A 17,487-nucleotide genomic window follows, 5' to 3' on the forward strand; every position below is an offset into this window, starting at 1 on the left:
GTCTCCTCAGGCCCGGACTTCAAAGCTCCCGGTTCCCCGAGTGATCTTAAATGCGCGCAAACTCCTGCCACGCGCTCCTGATTCACTCGGTGGTTTCAATTCTGCTGTTTCTGGGTTTTTGACAGGGCTCGGGGTAGGATGGGGGGACAAGCAGGACGAAGGAGGGCGTGGGGGGCCTCCTCCCTGGGGTGGCTGTCAAGGGGAGAGGGGGCCGGCCCAGCCCTAGGGGTGCACTGGAGGAAGAGGCGAGCGTGGAGCCTCATCACGCCCACGGAGCTTAAACATAGTGGGACCCCCAGGCGCTGGGGGCGGGGGAGCTGGGGACGCAGGCGGGAGCGGCGGACCCTGGGGGCTGCGTGGCCACCGCCCATGGGCAGGGGCGCTGGGAGATGCCACACCTGACGCCCGCCGGGGGAAGAGGTGAACCCTGGGGTGACTGCGCCCCACGCAGACATAGAGCGAGAAGCGCCGGTGACACCCACCTGCCCCGCAGCACTTCGGGGCCCACCGCTCCCCGACACCCTGCTCAGCTTCCCCGGGGCCCAGCACCCCTCAAAGGTCCTTTACATCGGCTGCACCTGCTGTGCAGGCTTCCGGACTAGACAGCGTCACTCAGTCCTCCCCCTGCCACCTGCCAGCTTGGTGACCTTGGAGAAGGACGCCCCTGTCCCGCGCTTGTTCCCTCCTCCACAGAGGGCACCACCGATCCCCACCGCACAGGGTTAGGGCAGCAGCCCAGCCTCCGGGTGCCCGGAACGCGGCAGGACCTCCACCCGCAGGTTTCAGGGCGCAGGGAATCCGGAGCAAAGGGAGGGCCTGGGAAAGGCAGGGCTGGATGGTGGATGCAGAGGGGGCGCGGCCGCCTAGCCTGGGGGGCCGGGCGTGGGAAACACTGGCACCCTCCCTGAAAAAGGGGGGGCACCGGGGGAAGCGGGGGGGGGTGTGCTGGGTGCTTCCCCACATGTGGTCCCTGGCCAGGAGGCGGCCCCAGCCCCAGAAGCCGGCTGGGGGGCTGAGGCTGTGGGGCCACCAGGCTCCAGGGAGCAGAATTCCAGAGGGACAAGCGTCCAGACAAGGGAATCCAGGGACAGCAGTGCAGGGGAAACGGCTCTTCTGGCTTAGCCCATAGGAGAAGGCCCTCGGCCGGCAAGGGTTCTAGGACGAGGGCGGGGGCTCTAGGACGAGGGCAGGGGCTCTAGGACGAGGGCGGGGGTTCTAGGACAAGGGATGGCGGCTCTAGGACGAGGGATGGAGGCTCTAGGACGAGGGATGGCGGCTCTAGGACGAGGGATGGAGGCTCTAGGACGAGGGGTGGGGGCTCTAGGACGAGGGCAGGGGCTCTAGGACGAGGGAGGGCTACAGGGCCCTGCCTGCCACCCCGCTCAGCACCAGCCCGGCCTGTTTACACTCTGGGGGGGAAGCGGGGCTGAGCACCAGGGTGACCTGAGGCCCTGGGCATCGACTCCAGCCCCCCTCGGGGCTCAGGCTGCTGAGGAGACAGCATGGGGCTCACACAGGCCCCCAGAGCAGCAGCACCTCAGGATCCTTACTCCAGCCGCTTCCTGAACAAGCGGAGGCCAAGACCCAGGGAAGGAAACTGCTTGCTTTTCTTTTCTTTTTTAAAAGATCTAGTTTATCTATTCAAGAGAGACCCAGAGAGAGGAGCAGAGACCCAGGCAGACGGAGAAGCAGTCCCCTGCGGGGAGCCCGACGCGGGACTCGATCCCGGGACCTGGAGTCACAACCTGGGCCGAAGGCAGACGCTCGACCCCTGAGCCACCCGGGCGTCCCGGATATTGCTTTCTTTCTTTTATTTATTTTTTTTTTTAATTTTTTTTTTTTTTATTTATTTATGATAGTCACAGAGAGAGAGAGAGAGAGGCAGAGACACAGGCGGAGGAAGAAGCAGGCTCCATGCACCGGGAGCCCGATGTGGGATTCGATCCCGGGTCTCCAGGATCGCGCCCTGGGCCAAAGGCAGGCGCCAAACCGCTGCGCCACCCAGGGATCCCGCTTTCTTTCTTTTTAAAAAAGATTTTATTTTAACTTATTTTAGAGAGACAGAGAGCGTGTGAGGGGGTGGGGGCGGGACAGAGGAGGAGGGAGAAAGAATCAGAGCAGAACCCGATGCGGGGCTCGATCCCACCACCCCGAGATCATGACCTGAGCCGCAATCAGTCGGCCGCCCACCCGGCTGAGCCCCCCAGGCGCCCCAGAAATTACTTTCAAGTCAGTCAGAGAGTCGGAGCCTGAATCTGGGACACTTTGCACCACCTGCACTTCCCACACCCCGACCCTCAGGCACAGGCCCCCCCCCCCCGCCTCTGAAACTGCACCCGGGAAGCTGTATATATGGGGGGGACCTGAAGTGGGGCTCAGAGGGACACAAGCAGTTCCCGAGGCCACGGAGCAGGTCACACAGAAGCGCAGGCGTCTGGTCCCCTTTCCCAGGAGGCAACGAACACCTAAGCAGCCGCTCCTACGGGCCGGGCCGCTGCTGGGGGCTCTCGTTCCTCGTCGCCTTCAAACCCCACACAGGGGCACGGGGCGAAGGGGCCACTGGCAGGCCGACCCCGTTCAGGTCCTGGCCTTGCTCGCTCAGGTCCTCGGACGCGTCACTCGAGCCAGCAGTTCCACTCCCAGGAACGTGCCCTGGAGGCGCCGAGATCTCTGTTCTCTGGGGACCCTGCACGGGCAGGGCAGGCGGAGCACGAGACTCTGCATCTCGGGGCGTGAGTTCGAGCCCCACGTTCAGGGCAGGGATGACTTTAGGAAACGAGCCCTTACGTGAATGTGCAAAACAGTCAAGATCCGACCCGCAGGTCCACGGGCTAAGGCAGCGGCAACGTGTGGTCCCTCTGCACAGCGAGTTATCACTCAGCAGTAACGAGAAACGGAGGGGCACCTGCGACACCCCGGAGGGGCCCTGAAAACCATGTCAGGGAAAGAGGCCAGACGCGAAAGAACACACATCAGGGGCGGCTCGGGGGGCGCAGCGGTTTAGCGCCTGCCTTTGACTCAGGACGTGATCTTGGAGACCCCGGATCGAGTCCCGCGCCGGGCTCCCTGCATGGAGCCTGCTTCTCCCCCTGCCTGCGTCTCTGCCTCTCTCTGTGTCTCTCATGAATAAATAAATCAAATCTTTAAAAAAAAAAAAGAACACGCGTCAGATGATCCTGTTCGGGGAAGCCTCCAGGAGGCAGGGGCGCAGAGGCAGGCCGCAGGACACCGGTTGGTGAGGGCTCGAAGAAAGGAAGGACGAATGGCTGCAAATGTGTGCGGCTTTCTATTTGGGGTGGCGGGGAAAAAAAAAAAAGCTCTGACATTAGATTGTGGTGGTGTTTGTACGACCGCGACTGCACTGAAAACCACTGAGTCGTGCCCTTGGGGTGAATGAACTCTGTTTCAATAAACCCTTTTTTTTTCCTAGTAGAAGAAGATCAATGTGCCCCCTGGACGTAAGGACGTCCGATCCCAGTTGGAGGGGAGGGCGATCCCGCACCTCCCCCCCCCGGCCATGTGCCTAGCAGGCTGCAGGACCTGACTTTGTGCAGGACCTGACGCTGGGTTATTGGTTCCGGGCTCCAATTCCAGGGCTCTTTCCTGAAGCTTCTCCTGAGACCTAACACAGCCCAGACTCCCCAGCGTCTTGGGCCGATCTTCCATCCGTCCCCCGACAAGGCCACTCGGCAGATCCCCAGGCTGTCTACTCTAAGTCCTTCCAGCGCCCGGAGGTACGAGGCACAAGGACATGTGAGGTCAAGGCCGAGGTCGCAGGAGACAGGCGCAGGCTGCGCCCCTGCATTCCGAGCCAACGCCTGACGCCTTCCCAAGCCTGGGGAATGGAGCGGGTGAAGGACAGTGGACTCTGAGCATGAGCTCACGGCTGACTTTGGAGGCGACCTTGGCAGAGCAGCCTCAGCTCTGGGGCTCTTGGTAAAATGATATTTGGAAAGAGGCTCCGAGGAGGGCCCCAGAGGCAACATTTCCAGGGCCCCGAGTAACTCTGCAATAAAGCGTCCTGCCCTCCACACCTGCCGCTCACCCCAGGTGACCAGCCGTGGGACAGCGGGCATCTCTCAGCCGCTGGCGCGGGCACGTGGGACCCCTGCCCTAATGATCAACCCGATACCGTCAGCAGGTCAGCTTGGCTGACCCCCCCCAGGAAGCACACAGATTGAGGGGGATGTAAAAGTGCCGGCAAGCAGGGTCCCTGACTCACCTGGCAGGAAAGGTGCTGACCAGGACGTTGCCCCGGTGCCCGGCTCCCGGGCAGCCCCTTCCCCGCCTCCCTGCTCTGCAGACACCTGCCGAGGGCGGCGGGGGGAGGCCGGAGAGCCGGTCCTGGCCATCCCAGGGCAGGCACGACCCGTCCGTGTGCAGCTCCGGCCAGGGCGTCCCAGCGTGAAGGGGCTTTCTCCAACCCTCCTGCTCTCTGCTTGCACAACTGAGGCCACGTCCAGAAACACCCCGGCCGCCCAGCCCAGATGAAAAAGAGCAGACACGAAGCGGGGCCCACGGGGTCGGGTGCCGTCTGTAGGAGGGCGACGGCCGAGCCTCAGCCAGGAGCCCGCGTGCCTCGGGGGCTGGGACGGGGCTGCGCCCTCTAGGCGCGCTGGTTTTTCCAGGCCATCACCCACTCCACTGGGCCCCCGGGACACCTCGGAAGGGGTGAGAGAGACAGTCGTCCCTCTCCACCTTCTCAGACGGGGACAACCGAAGTCCAAAGATGGGAAGCAGCAGCAGGCGTGGGACCACGTGTAGGAAATCGGCAGTGCCACCGCGGGCTCCGGGTCCTTCGGGTGGAAGCAGTCACACCCCCGCCTCACCCCACTCCTAGCTCAGCGTCACGTTTCCTTTCTCCACAACGTCCGCCTCCGATTTAAGAGACACCACAACCGGGGCTAAATCTTCATCAGCGCCCTAGGCCCGATGCTGCCTTCTCACACTCCCCGTACCCGCCCGACGGCGCGCCCACGAATGTATCTGTGTTAAAGATGAAGAACCCGAGGTACCGAGCGTTTAAACGACAAAATCCCAAGGGGTTGGGGTTACCTGGCGCCCTGGCCTCTGAGGCCTCAGCCCCTGCAGCAGCGCTGAGCGTCCAGGAGGCCGAGCCTGTGCGTGCCCCCGGCCCCCCAGCAGACGGGCGGCCCAGGGCAGGCCCGCGGAGCCCGCCGCGTGTGCGGCATCCAGGCTGGGGAGCCCCCGCGGGGGGCGGGCGGTGCGTCGCCCCAGGGCCGGGTGCTGGGGGACGTGGCACACGCCGCAATCTGCCTCTGAGCAGCTGGCTGCCCCCGAGCCCAGCCCCGGCCAAGCAGCAGGCAGCAGGCTACAGGCGGCTCGGAGGTGGCGGCCGGGCCCACCGTGGGGAACAGCTCCCAGAGCCGTGCCAGACGGGCGGGCGGTCGGGCTGCAGGTCTGCTGGGGCGCGGGGCGGCTGGTGGGGGCCGGGGGGCTCCCTTCCTCCCCCCTCCTCCTCGCCCAGCCTCTCAGCCCAAGCCGCAGCAGGGCCAGGGCCAGGCCCGGTGGGGGGGGGGGGGCACAAGGGCCACAGGTGCAGCCCGGGTGGCGGTGGCGGCACCGCTGGCCTCCAGGAGCCTCACCGTGGCCTCTCGGGGGCAGGTGAGGGGCAGGTGAGGGAGCGAGCTCACTGGCAGAGTGGGGAGGGGGCTCGAGGACCCACCCGGTGAGGCCAGGCGCCCCAGCAGATCCCGGAAGGGCGGCGGGTCCAGGGCCCGAGTCCCCCCCCTTCCAGACGCGCCCGTCGTCGGGGTGCGGGGAAGCTCCACGGGCAGCGCCGCGATCGCGGAAGCCACTAAGCAGCCCTGGCCGTGGGCTCCAAATCCATCCAAATCCATTTCCGCCGAGGAAAGGCTCGGGCGGCCCCCCCAGCCCCGACCCAACTTCAGGGCGCGGAGAACACGGAAGCGGGATGGGAGGGGGCTAACAAAACAAAGGCAAAGGGGAGAAAAAAGCCATTCGGAGCCTCTGTCGACCTGCCAAGGACGTTCCGCATCTTTCCCGGGCGCCAGGGCCCAGATAAGGAGGCGGCGGGCCTCGCTCAATGGGCCATCTGCCGCGACGCCTTTCTGCAAGAGCCGGCGGAGGCGTCAGCTCGAACAATGTGCTAAGGATGGGGGGGGGCAGCCACGGATGCCAAGGGTCAGTGAAGGCCGGAGACCCGGGGGGCCCCTTTAGGAGAGCTCGCAGCCCTCCCAGCCCCGCTCCAGGACTGCAACCCACCCCACCCCCACCCCCGCCCCCAAGGACTGATGGCCACCAGGCCACCACGAGGGCGGGGCACGGGGGAGGGAGCATCAGGAAGAAAGCCCAGAAGGGATCCCATGCTCCGGGCAGTGACATTTCTGCCTTTCTTCTGCTCTGTGTCTCTGTCCCCTGCTCTGTGTCTCTGTCCCTTGCTCTGTGTCTCTGTCCCCTGCTCTGTGTCTCTGTCCCCCGTCCTTTCTCACGCACATTTGCGTTCACTCCCGCACAGTGTGGCTGTCCCAAGGCCACGAGCATGCCAACCCCGACAGGCAGGACACGACAGGCGGCACAGTGGCAAGAGCTGCGGCCCAGGGCGACGGCCTCGGACGCTGGGCCACCTACTGCTCGTCCTTCATGTCCTGGATGTCAGTGCTGTCACCTGCAACATGGGAACGCCCTCAGCACTGGCGTCGGAGGTGCCTTCCCATTGGCGACCCACGTCCCTTCTGCAGCAAGTGAGGCCTGTGGCCTTGTGCTCGGACCTACAGGAGCTGGAAGGCACCTGCCTGGGGCTCAACGGCGGGGTGGAAAGACCCTGAGACGTGGGCCCACAGGGGCTGGCGCGGTGCCATCTGGGGTGCAGACGTGCCGTGCATCCCGGGAAGCCCCCCCGAGTCACCGTGTGCCCATGGTCAGAGTCAGACACTGGAGGACACGAACCCCCAGCCCCTCAGCGCCTCGTGCAGTGGTTCCGCTCGCCTGACACGCGTGGAGATGCCTCTTGCCCAAACCTGTTCACCCCCCTTGCTCACAGCTGAGGTGGAGCGGAGGCCGGCGGCCCGTGTGCCCTCCTCAGCCAGAAGCCTCCAGCCCCTCCAGCCGCCAAGGCGAGGGGCGGCGAGGGCAGGGCCCGCCAGGCCCGGAAGCCACGGGGTCACCGGCACCTCTGGCTCACGGACACCAGCCCCTCACTTCGCAAATGAGGACCGCGGGTGGGACTCGCCTAAGGTGGTGTGGCCAGTCGGGAGACCCCAAGTCCTGGCCCTGCCGCCCCCACGCAGCCCACCGCTGCACCCCCACCCCGCCTGGCTCTGGGGTCAGGACCCTGAGCGTCCCCCGAGGCCGAGCCGGTGCCTCTGCCAGGCCTGCCACGCCAGCCCCGACGTGGGATCCAGGCTCGGCCCTCCCTGGGCCTCAGCTGGCTCACTCCTGGAAGGTTCAGGAAATGCACTAGAGCCTCCATGTGTCCTCGTCACAGAAGGGGCCGGATGCGTGGCAGAAAGTGGGGAAGGGAGAGCTAGAGGCAAACAAGTGTGAGGGCACAGCAAAGTCAAGCAGGTTTTTTTCTTTCACATCAAGTTTCTGCTGCAGAATGATGCTACCGTGAGAGGGAGGGAGGGGTGAGGGAGGGAGGGAGGCAGCGAGGCAGCGAGGCAGCACTGCTGCTCCATCCGTTCGTTCTGTTCCGTAGGGAAGCGCTGGAAGCCCAGGGGAGATCCCAGGGCCCTGGCAGGGAGGCACCAGCAGCCCCGCTCCGCTCCCCGCTGCCCCTCGGGCTCCGGCTCCCACAGGCTCCCACAGGCTTCTTGCCCGCCTGACGAGCAGCACCACTGAGGCACTGGACGAAGCATCTTCCGTGTGGTTCGTGCTTAACGCTCGCAACCACCCTAAAATACCGCCACTAGTTTCACTTCCACTGAGGAACTGAAGCTCAAAGATGTAAAATACCGTATCTGGCTCAAGGTCACGCAGCCGACAACCCGCAGAGCCCAGGGTCTCCCGAGGATTCACTCCAGGGCGAGCAAGGCCGGAAGGCGGGAGGCGGCCCCCCCATACAGGGTTGCAGTCTGCAGTCTCCCGCCCCGGGGCAGACGGGCTGGGGGGTGTACACCACCTGCCCCGTCACCCAGCCAGGCCCCCGCCGGCTACTCAGACACTGTCCAGACTTTCAGCCCCAGATCTGGGAGGTTGGCAGGGCCCTTGGAAGGGATCTAGTTCAACCCTCTTGATGGGCAGGTGAGGAGAGCCAGAGGGGGGCTGGCCCAAGGTCACGCAAGGTCACACAAACGGGAGGCAGAGCCTGGACTTCAACTCAGGCCTCCTGTCCTAAAGCAGGACTCTCCCCCGCAACACCCCGAGGCCCAGTGAGAGGCTGCTGTTCCGTCTCAACTGCAGACAAAACCAGGGTTCAGCAGAGCGGGAGCAAGAGTGAGGGGACTCTCCTGGGGGGCCGTGAGGCTGCACCCCGGGGCTGCGGGGGCTCCTGCAGTGGGGAGCTCTCCCCACAGAGAGCCGCTCTCTCTAAGCAGGACTCCTTCAGGCCACCCTTGTCTGACGCGGATGCAGCCCTGCCTGGAGCCAGGGGCCAGCGGCATGACCTTGGGGGTCCTTGGCCCCCCCACCCTCGCCCGTGTCACTGGGAATGTCTCCCCCTGGAAGGCTCTGCTCCCTGCACAGAGGATGGGACAGAGGACAGGAGCACTGGAGCCGGATAAACTAGTGGAGAGGCGGTGCAGGAGCAGGCTGAGGGGCCCCGGGCCCGCCGACTTTCTGGGGGGCTGGGGAGCCAGTTTCCCCGAGGCTGCGCCCCCCCACTCCTCCCCTCCCCTCCCCTCCCCTGCCCGCCAGGCCCGCGGGAGTCCGAAGCGGGAGGCGTCCTGTAGGCAAGCTCCGGAGCCCCATTCCGCAGATGGGGACACTGAGGTTCAGAGCGCAGCGCCGTTGTGCAAGGTCACGGGCTGGGCCAGGATGGAGGCTTCCCCGCCGCCCCGGGCCCTCAGGCTCGGCTGGCTCCAGGCTGCAGCCCCTCCCCGGGCACCGAGCTCGGCCGCAGGTGGGGTCTGCGCGCCCGCCCCCGCCCCCCGCCCCGCCCCCGCCCCGTCCGGGCTGGGCTGGGACAGCGCCGTGGCCCTGCCGCGGGCTCCAGGGCGCAGCACCCCGGGGCCCCCCCCCCCCCCCCCCCGTCCCTCCAAGCGGCCCGAGCGCTCCGGCCCCCGCCCCGCCCCCGCCCCGACGCCGCAGCGCTCCCGCCGCCCAAGTTCGCCGGGGGGGGGGGGTAGGGGGGGCGGGGGGGGGGCTGCGGGGCTGCGGGGGCTGCGGGGGCTGCGGGGCTCCGGGGCGCGGGTTCCTGGGCGCGGTGGGTCTCGCCCCCCCCGTCCCGCGCGCGCTTCGCCCCAAAGTCGGAGCGTCCCGGCCGCGCCCCAGGCCCTCGGGGACCCCGACCGCGGGCTCTTACCGCGTCCAGGCGGGCGGCCGGGCCGAGGTCCCCCCTGCACCTCGCGGCCGCCGGTCCCTGCGGCTCCCCCGCCGGCTGCGCCCCGCCCCGCTCCGCTCCGCGCTCTGCGGTGCCGCCTGTGCCGCTCCGGCTCCCGCGCCCGCTCCCCCCGCCCATCGGATGCTCCGCCCCGCGGGCCCCTCGGGGCGATCCCCCCCCCCCGCGCCGCGGACCCCGCCCCCGCGCGCCCCTGCTCGCGCCGGACCCCGGGCCGGGGGACCCCGAAGCCGCGGAGCCCCCGGGCCCCTGCGGAGGAGCCTTCTCCGGCCCTGCGCCCCCGGAGCCCCGGACCCCTGCACCCCCGCAGCCCCCCGGCCCTGCGCCCCCCCAGCCCCGCGCCCCTGGAGCCCCCGGCCCGGCGCCCCCCCAGCCCTCCCCGGCCCTGCGCCCCCGGAGCCCCGGACCCCTGCGCCCCCGGAGCCCCCCGGCCCTGCGCCCCCCCAGCCCTCCCCGGCCCTGCGCCCCCGGAGCCCCGGACCCCTGCGCCCCCGGAGCCCTCCGGCCCTGCGCCCCCCCAGCCCTGCGCCCCTGGAGCCCCCGGCCCTGCGCCCCCCCAGCCCTCCCCGGCCCTGCGCCCCCGGAGCCCCGGACCCCTGCGCCCCCGGAGCCCCGCGAGCCTCTCGGGAGGGGCGGGAGGGGCGGAAGGGTCCCTGCGCCTCCCTGCGCCTCCCTGCGCCTCGGGGACAGAGCAGGGCGGGGAGCGGGCACCGACGTGCTTGGGGGGACGCGGAGCCAGAGACAAGAGGCCCAGGGGGGCGGCGGGTCCGGCTCCAGGGCGGAGGGGGAGGGGCACCGTGGGTGCCCGGGGAGGCCGGGTGCAGGGGTGCACTGCCCTGGGCCTGGCTCCCAGGGAGGAACCCCGCCCCCCCTCCCCCGGGCTCCCCAGTGCCCACAGGTCAGCTCCCTCCCTCAACCCTCCGGAGCACCCAGAGCACCACGGAGGACCGAGGACCGGGCAACGCACGTGCAGGGAGGCCTGACCTCAGGCCCCAGCTCAGGACCTACTGGTCCCATCTGGGCTGCTCCCAGCCCACCCCACCCCTGCCCTCATCCCCACACCCTCCCCTTCACCCTCGGCTTCCCCCAGGCCTGCTCCTGTGCTGCATCTCAGACTTAAGAACCAAGTTTGGGGTTTGACCCGAGGAGATCCTCCCCCCCCCGCCAAAAAAAATGCTCTATGTGTATGTGTTGGGGGGCGTTGCTCAGAGCCTCCCAGGGCTTATCTGCACCAAGTGGGAGATCCCTGGGAATCCCTGGGAGCTGCAGCAAATCCCCTGTCCCCCGCCAGCCCCCCAGCATCCTCACCACCCCAGCCCGGCCACTGCAACACTGCGACACCGGCCACGGGCGGGCGGGAGCCTGTCTTCAGAGCAGCAGCTCGCTTGTCACGGCCCGGGGCTGCAGAAAGAGCTGATTCGGGGATTTCCAGGCTGCAAGCCACGTGGGGGAGCGTGTGTCACCCATGTACCCGGCACATCAGTGCTGGGGAGGGGTGAGGGGGGCAGGGGACAACAGAGATGCCGAGACTCTGCAGTCAGCTTTGCTGACCCCCCCCCTCCAGGGGGGACAGGGGACCTACCACCAAAGCCTCAAGGTCAGATGCTCTGCGGGAGGACATGGGGATCCCCTGCCCCCGCCCCGGCCAGCACACCCCTACCACAGGGCTGCGGGGACCCTGTCATGTCACTTGGCTGCTCCCTTCTGTTTGGGGGGGGGATGCTTCTCTCGTGAGAGCTGCCCAAGGCTTTTCTGCCAGGAGGGAGGAAAGGGCTGAAAGTTCAGCGGGTGGCGGCTATGGCCAGACCCGGACATGCTGAGACCCCGCCCTGCGACCCTGCGGCTGCTGCTGGCCCCGGAGAGGGAAGCCCTGAGGACTGCAGTGCGCCTGGATCCGGGACGGACGACATGATCCCTGCTCCTCCTGGCAAAACCCAGGAAAAGATACCGGGGTCCGTTCCCGTGGGTCTAAGCACAGAAAATAGCATTTATATGGGACCGTGTCTGCTCCTCGGGAAATACCTGCGTTTAGGGTATAGGATTCCTGCGCGGTGCCCTCTCCCCTCCGGGGCAGTGGGACTGAGAGGGTCAGGGGGGTCACATGGCACTCGCGCAGGCGGGGCTGGGTCAGGATGGGGACGTGGGAGCATCACGCTGCCTTGAGGAGAGCCAGCGTCAGTTTGCCCAGAGCCCCCAGGCCCCCAGGGGACCCCCACGCAGCGAGGGGTGGGGGCAGCAGCCGTGATCCTTGCCAGCAATCCCCAGCAGCGAAGCAAGGGAGGGACACTCCTTCACCCCCTGAGGGACAGGAAGCCCCCAGGGGCCAAGGGACCCACTCGGGTACCTGTGTGGTCTTGGTGCCGAGTTACGGCAGGGAGGCGGGTCCTGTGACTTCAGATGCTGACCCTCGTCCCCTGCACAGCTGCAGCTGGGGCCTCTCCCCGGGGGCTCCTGGCGGTTACACCCCCACCCCCACCCCGCCTCCACCCCTCAGCCTCTGAGCCCAGCTGCCCTGAAGGTCCTGAGGAGCCGTGCTCTCCCCTGCCACGGAGCCCCCGCCCTGCCACTCTCGGGTCCCCTGTGCTTCTCGTCTGTAGCACTGGTCACCCTTGCCGCTCCCTGTTGGAGGCGACCCCCTGCCTGGGCCGGGAGCTCCAGGAGGGGAAGGACCCCTGCCGCCCTGGCTGGCCCTGGCCGCCGCAGAGCCCGAGCCCAGTACACCGTAATGGTTCTGAGGCTCGGGTCCTCGGGCCCTGGCACTGCCACCTGTGTACTGGGCCGTGTGACCTTGGGCAGATTCCAGGGCTTCTCTGGGCCTCAGCTTCCTCATCTGCAGCCTGGGGATTTTAATTACAAAATAGGGTCCTGGAAAGAACTGGGGGGCAAGGAATGGAGGGACCAACCCGGTGCCGTTCCTGGCCTTCCCGTGTTAAAGGCTCTGAAGGAATACAAGAGGGACGAGGGCTGAAGGGGGGCGGATGGCCATATCCGTGTGCTCCGGCCTCTCCCTGGGGTGCCAAGCGGGTGATGGCAGGGGCGCTGGCTCCTCCCCGCAACACCGGGGCCTCTCAGCCCCTCGGATCCTCGCTCGGAGCCTGTGGTGGCTTCCGGGGGCTGGTGGCGGGTGGCGGGCCTGGGGGCGGAGGGGAGCCCCCTTCGGTCTGTACCTGTACCAGCGGCTCCGTCCCCCCCCCCCAGGAGATGCACAGGAACCCCATGCCCGGGCTCTGGGCCGCAGTCCAGCCCTGCGGGGTCAGGCTCCGGGCCATATGCTCCCTGGGCCCGAGCCTGGAGGGCGGATGGGGAGCGCGTCCTGAACAGGACTCGCGGCCTCCCGGGCGCCTTCCTGTTGCTGTTCCCGCGGCCTCCCTTCTAGTCCCTTCTGTGCGAGCGCCTGGCCCACCCTGAGGGCCACGGCACCCTGCTCCAGCCTGGTCCCCGGGGAGCGGCGAGGGCAGCCCTGCTGAGAGCCCCCACCCCACTGCCCCAGCCTGGGCTGACGCGAGAGGGAGAAAGAAGAGGCTCGGAAACCAGCCCAGCTCTTCGCCTTGACCGAGCTGCCCCCCTTCAGGCCTGTCCAGGCAGAGTAAGGGCTCGCAGGCCTTCCCTTCCAGAAATGCAATTGGATTTCTGCAAAGAGCCTCTAAATCCTGCAGCCACCACCAAGACCAGCACCAGTGCGGGCGGAGCCCCGCTCCTCCTCCCCGTCCCCTGCGCCCCAGCTTCACTGAGCAATCCGAGCGGGGTCTCTGCTGTTCGTCAGCGGCCGCAAGACTTGGGGTCTTCAGAGCAGTCCTGGGCGACAGGGTGGAAACTCGGCTGCGCAAAAACAGGCGCAGCCGTAGGGCCTTGGGCAACTTTCTCAACCTCTCTGTGCCTGGCACCTGGGTGGCTCAGGGTGTGACCCTGGGGTCCCGGGATCGAGTCCCCCGTCAGGCTCCCTGCATGGAGCCTGCTTCTTCCTCTGCCTGTGTCTCTGCCTCTCTCTCTGGGTCTCTCAGGAATAAATAAATAAAATCTTTAAAAAAAAAAGGTCTCTATCTCACACAATCATTTGAAGATTGCATGAGAAATACATGGGAGAAACTTAGAAAAATGCCTGGGACACACTGAGGACTCAGCGAACGTCAGCTATTATTTGTATGTTATTTCTCATCTTGCAGATGAGGAAACAAAAACAGCTCCTGTCTCCTCGCTGCACGCTCTGTGCAGCGTTTAGTGGTCGTGGGGGCGACCAGTCCGGGATGGGCCACGGCTCAGAACCACACGCATGCGGTGAGCCTGGGGAGTGTGTTGACGCCCCTCCCGTGGAGTATTTATTTGCGTCCACTGGTTTACGTGGGGCCCAGAGCGCACCCTGCCTACGATGGGCTCCCGGCCCTTGGAGACGTAGCTGGCCGACTTCAAATAGACGTTTCCGATAAATAGTCAAGAAGGAGGAATACAGGGTCCGAGGGCGCCTGGGTGGCTCAGCTGGTTGGGCGTCTGCCTTTGCCAAGCTCATGAGTCTGAGGTGCTAGGATCAGCCCCGCATGGGGCTCCCTGCCCCGCACAGAGCCTGCCTCTCCCCCTGCCTCTGCCCCCCTCCTGCTGTGCACACACACTCACTCGCTTGCTCTCCCTCTCTGTCAAATAAATAAAATCTTTAAAAAGGAATACAGGTGGCGAGATGAGCCAGACCGCGCAACAGGGCTGGGGGCAGAGGAGAGACCCCAGGTCGGCTAGCGCGGCTGGCCCCGACCGTGCCGGACCCCGCGGTCCGGACAAAGAGCAGGGTGGCCGAGGGGCTCTCCAGAGCCGGGGCTCTAACCCTCCAGCCCGCTCAGGCCGCCCTGCCCCTCGAGTGAGCGCGGGGGACACTGGTCTCACTCTCCCTTTCTCCAGAGCCTGTGGAGCTGCGGACGGGAAGGTGGAAAGCCTGGGCCCAGGCACGTCGGCGGGGGCACGGGATGGGCAGCGGGGCCGCAGGGCAGAGGTGTGCGACAAGCTGAGATGCGGCCCGGGGGGCGAGTGGCAGCCGGACCCGTGTCACCGCACGCACGGCCTCCCCGCCGGAGCAGGTGGGTGTGCGGAGCTGACGCAGGGCAGGTGCGGACGCGCCCATGACCCCGACGGCCGGCGACGGGAAGTACACGTGGGGCACCGTGTGCCAGGCACCGCCCCACGGGGTTTTCTTTAAGATTTTACTTATTAGAGAGAGAGAGAGAGCATGAGCAGGGGGAGCGGCAGAGGGACAGGGAGAGGCAGGCTCCCGCTGAGCAGGGCGCCCACGCGGGGCTCGATCCCAGGACCCCAGGACCGTGACCTGAGCTGAAGGCAGAGGCGCACCCACCGAGCACCCAGGCGCCCCAGGCCCGGCCGTGTTTGCAGCCCTCAGCATGAATGGATTTCACGCAACACCCTTAGGAACGAGGATCATTCTCATCCCCAGTTTACAGGCAGGAAAACGGAGGTAGACGGGGGAGAAATAACTCGCCCAGGGCCGCGCAGCCCGGCAGGGAGAGACGCAGGACGTGCATTCTGATCCTCTGCGTGAGGCCACACCCGATCCCCTCTGCCGCACAAACAGCAAGTGTCCTCGCTCCTAAGCAACAGCTGGGCAGGGCGGGCGGCAGGCGGCAGGCGCTGGGCGGAGGGGCCCTGACGTCGTCCACCTCCGGGGCTTGATGTGACTCGCCCACGACCACACAGCTAAGTCCAGGTTCTCAGGCTCTAAACTCAGCCGCAGCCCTCCTGGCACAAGACAACGAGCCGTGTCCACGTCCCCTGCTCCTGGACGTGACGAGGGAGCCCCGGGCTCTCTAGTCTCGGGCCGGACGCGAGCCCACCTAAGGACGGACGTTTGGCGGAGGGTCCTGAAGGGCACAGGGGTTCAGGTCGGGGGATGTTCCCAAAGAATTCGAGGAGCCGACGCAATCAAGCCCCACAACTGCGGCGGGCGGGGCCTCCTGCCTCTGGGTCAGCCGGCCGCGGGGGAGCAGGGGAGCAGGGGAGCAGGGCCCAAGACCATCACCGAAGGGCCCTGTGTTCACACAAGGCGACACCTGCCACCGCCCACCGGTCAGAGCACGTCCGTAAGGACACAGCACGTGTGTACGTTCCTCCCAGTGCGACTTTGGTCCAGTGGGTCCTCGGGGGACAGAGAGGGAGCCCAGTCGGGACCCTCCCGTCAAGCACCTGCTGGGTACACGTGCTGCCCCCGCGCTGGGCCCCAGGGTACAGGGCGCCGGGGCAGGACTGCGGCCAGGGTCTGACGAGGAGCAGCCCGGGAGCACAGGACGAGCGAGGGAGTCGAGGCCCAGGCCAGCGCACGCCGAGCTCTGGAAGCAGGGCCGGGGCCTCCCGGGGGGGGCCACGCAGGCATGACGATCGCCCAGGGGACACGTCATCTGAGCCCCCAAGGGCGCCCGGGACTGGATCCCAAGGGAAAGGAGGTGGTGCTCCCGTGGGGGGTACTGTGTGGAGGCAGGAATGCACTGGGCGTGTTGGCTGCAGGGCGGGCAGCAGCTGGGGTGCCGGAGGGGCAGCGGGACCCCCGGGGGGGGAGCCAGAGGGGCAGCAGGACCCCCAGGGTGGGGGGGGAGCCAGAAAGGCAGCGGGACCCCAGGGGTGTGGGGGTGCTGGAGGGGCAGGGAGACCCCTGGGGTGGGTGGAGCCGGAAGGACAGAGGGACCCCCGGGGTGGGTGGAGCGGGAGGGGCAGTGGGACCCCCAGGCCGGCCCGCGGGCTACTAAGGAACCACCTGCTTTAACCCCCGCAGTGGGGGTGCCCCCGAGGCCTGCAGGTGGCCGTCAGTCCCCAGGTGAGCTCTGCGGCCCTGCCCGGGGACTGAGCTGACCCCACCTGCCCCTGGGGAGCATGGCAGGGAGGTGGAGGGACCCCGAGGGCAGGCTGGGGCAGGGGCCGGGCCGGCCGGGGTCTCAGTGCCTCCTAGGAAGGCCAAGGCCTCAAGGACAGAGGCGGTCCCCCAAGGGGGGCACAGAGGGCAGGTGGGCGCTGTGGGGCTCGAGCAGGGTGCCCGTTGGGGAACCGGTGCCAGATGCGGAAGGAGGCATCCAGCAGACAGTAGAGACGTGGGCCCGGTGTTCAGCAGGGAGGCTGACACGGGACTCGGCCCTCCGAGCCCACCGATCCCTACACCAGAGGAAAGCGAGCTCTGCGGACGCCGATGACCCAGCAGGCGGCCACCAACCCCCGACCCCGCTGGGGGCTCGGGGCGCAGGCCTCCCCCACCCCGCAGCCCCTGCTATCCCTAGTTAGCGCTGGTCGCGTCTAGTCTCTGCTCCGATGCCATCCTGCCCATTTTACAGAACTTGAAAGTCGAGGCACATTTCTAAACAAGCCACACGTGGCACAAGGATCTCGGGGAGCTGCTTCCTCGGCGCGGGAAGGGCCGCCCTGCAGCGAGACCGCCCCACTCCTCGGCGGGTGGGCGGCCCGATGGCTCTGCAGGCTCTGGACACGGCCTGCGGGGAGGGGGCACCGGCCAAGGGCTGTGGGGGGGGGGGGGCGAAGCCAGTGCTGGGGCTCCGCCTCCATCTTCGCCCTTCCCCGGGGCTCCCCCAGACCCCTCCGCGCCCTCCACGACCGAGGCCCCTGCCCTCCTGCAGGACACGGTCCACACCGCTCCTCGCCCCTTTCCGTGTCTCCGACACCTGCGATGGAGGCCTGGGGCCGCTGGGAGGCCACGTGCTGCAGTGGGGGGACCCTGGGTCCCCGCCCGCCCGGTGCCCCTCAATGTCCCCACCCACCGGGTGCCCCTGGGTCCCTGACCACCCCGTGCCCCTCGGTCCCGCCCACCAGTCACCGGGGCTTAAGCAGATGGCCAGAGCCCCCATCCGCCCCCCTCGACCCAGACTCCGTCAGCCTGGGGGCCCGGGCATCCGCCCTCCTCTGCGTGGCCGTGGCCGCCGCCGGGGGTGAGAAGGGACCCCACCAGGGTCTTCAGGCCCAGCACCTCCCCTGCCTCCGAGCGAGCACACGTGGTCCCCGAAGGACCTACACCC

The 17,487-nt window shown here is 67.5% G+C and overlaps 1 protein-coding gene across 3 annotated transcripts in view; it reads right to left on the reverse strand.

Moving 5' to 3' along the window:
- The window catches only part of SYT2 (synaptotagmin 2), a 78,299-nt gene that overhangs the window by 16,871 nt on the left and 43,941 nt on the right, over nucleotides 1–17,487 (reverse strand). Inside the window, exon 1 of one of the 3 annotated variants that reach the window (XM_041725729.1) lies at nucleotides 10,790–10,811. The exons of 1 other annotated variant lie outside the window; for it this stretch is intronic. The gene's annotated coding sequence lies outside the window, so the exon portion shown is untranslated. Of the gene's footprint in view, nucleotides 1–9,445; nucleotides 9,552–10,789; nucleotides 10,812–17,487 lie in introns of those variants that run through there. One more of the 3 variants, XM_041725710.1, reaches the window with a different exon arrangement.

Source organism: Vulpes lagopus, chromosome 1 (assembly GCF_018345385.1).
Source record: "Vulpes lagopus strain Blue_001 chromosome 1, ASM1834538v1, whole genome shotgun sequence".
NCBI classification, from domain to species: domain Eukaryota; kingdom Metazoa; phylum Chordata; class Mammalia; order Carnivora; family Canidae; genus Vulpes; species Vulpes lagopus.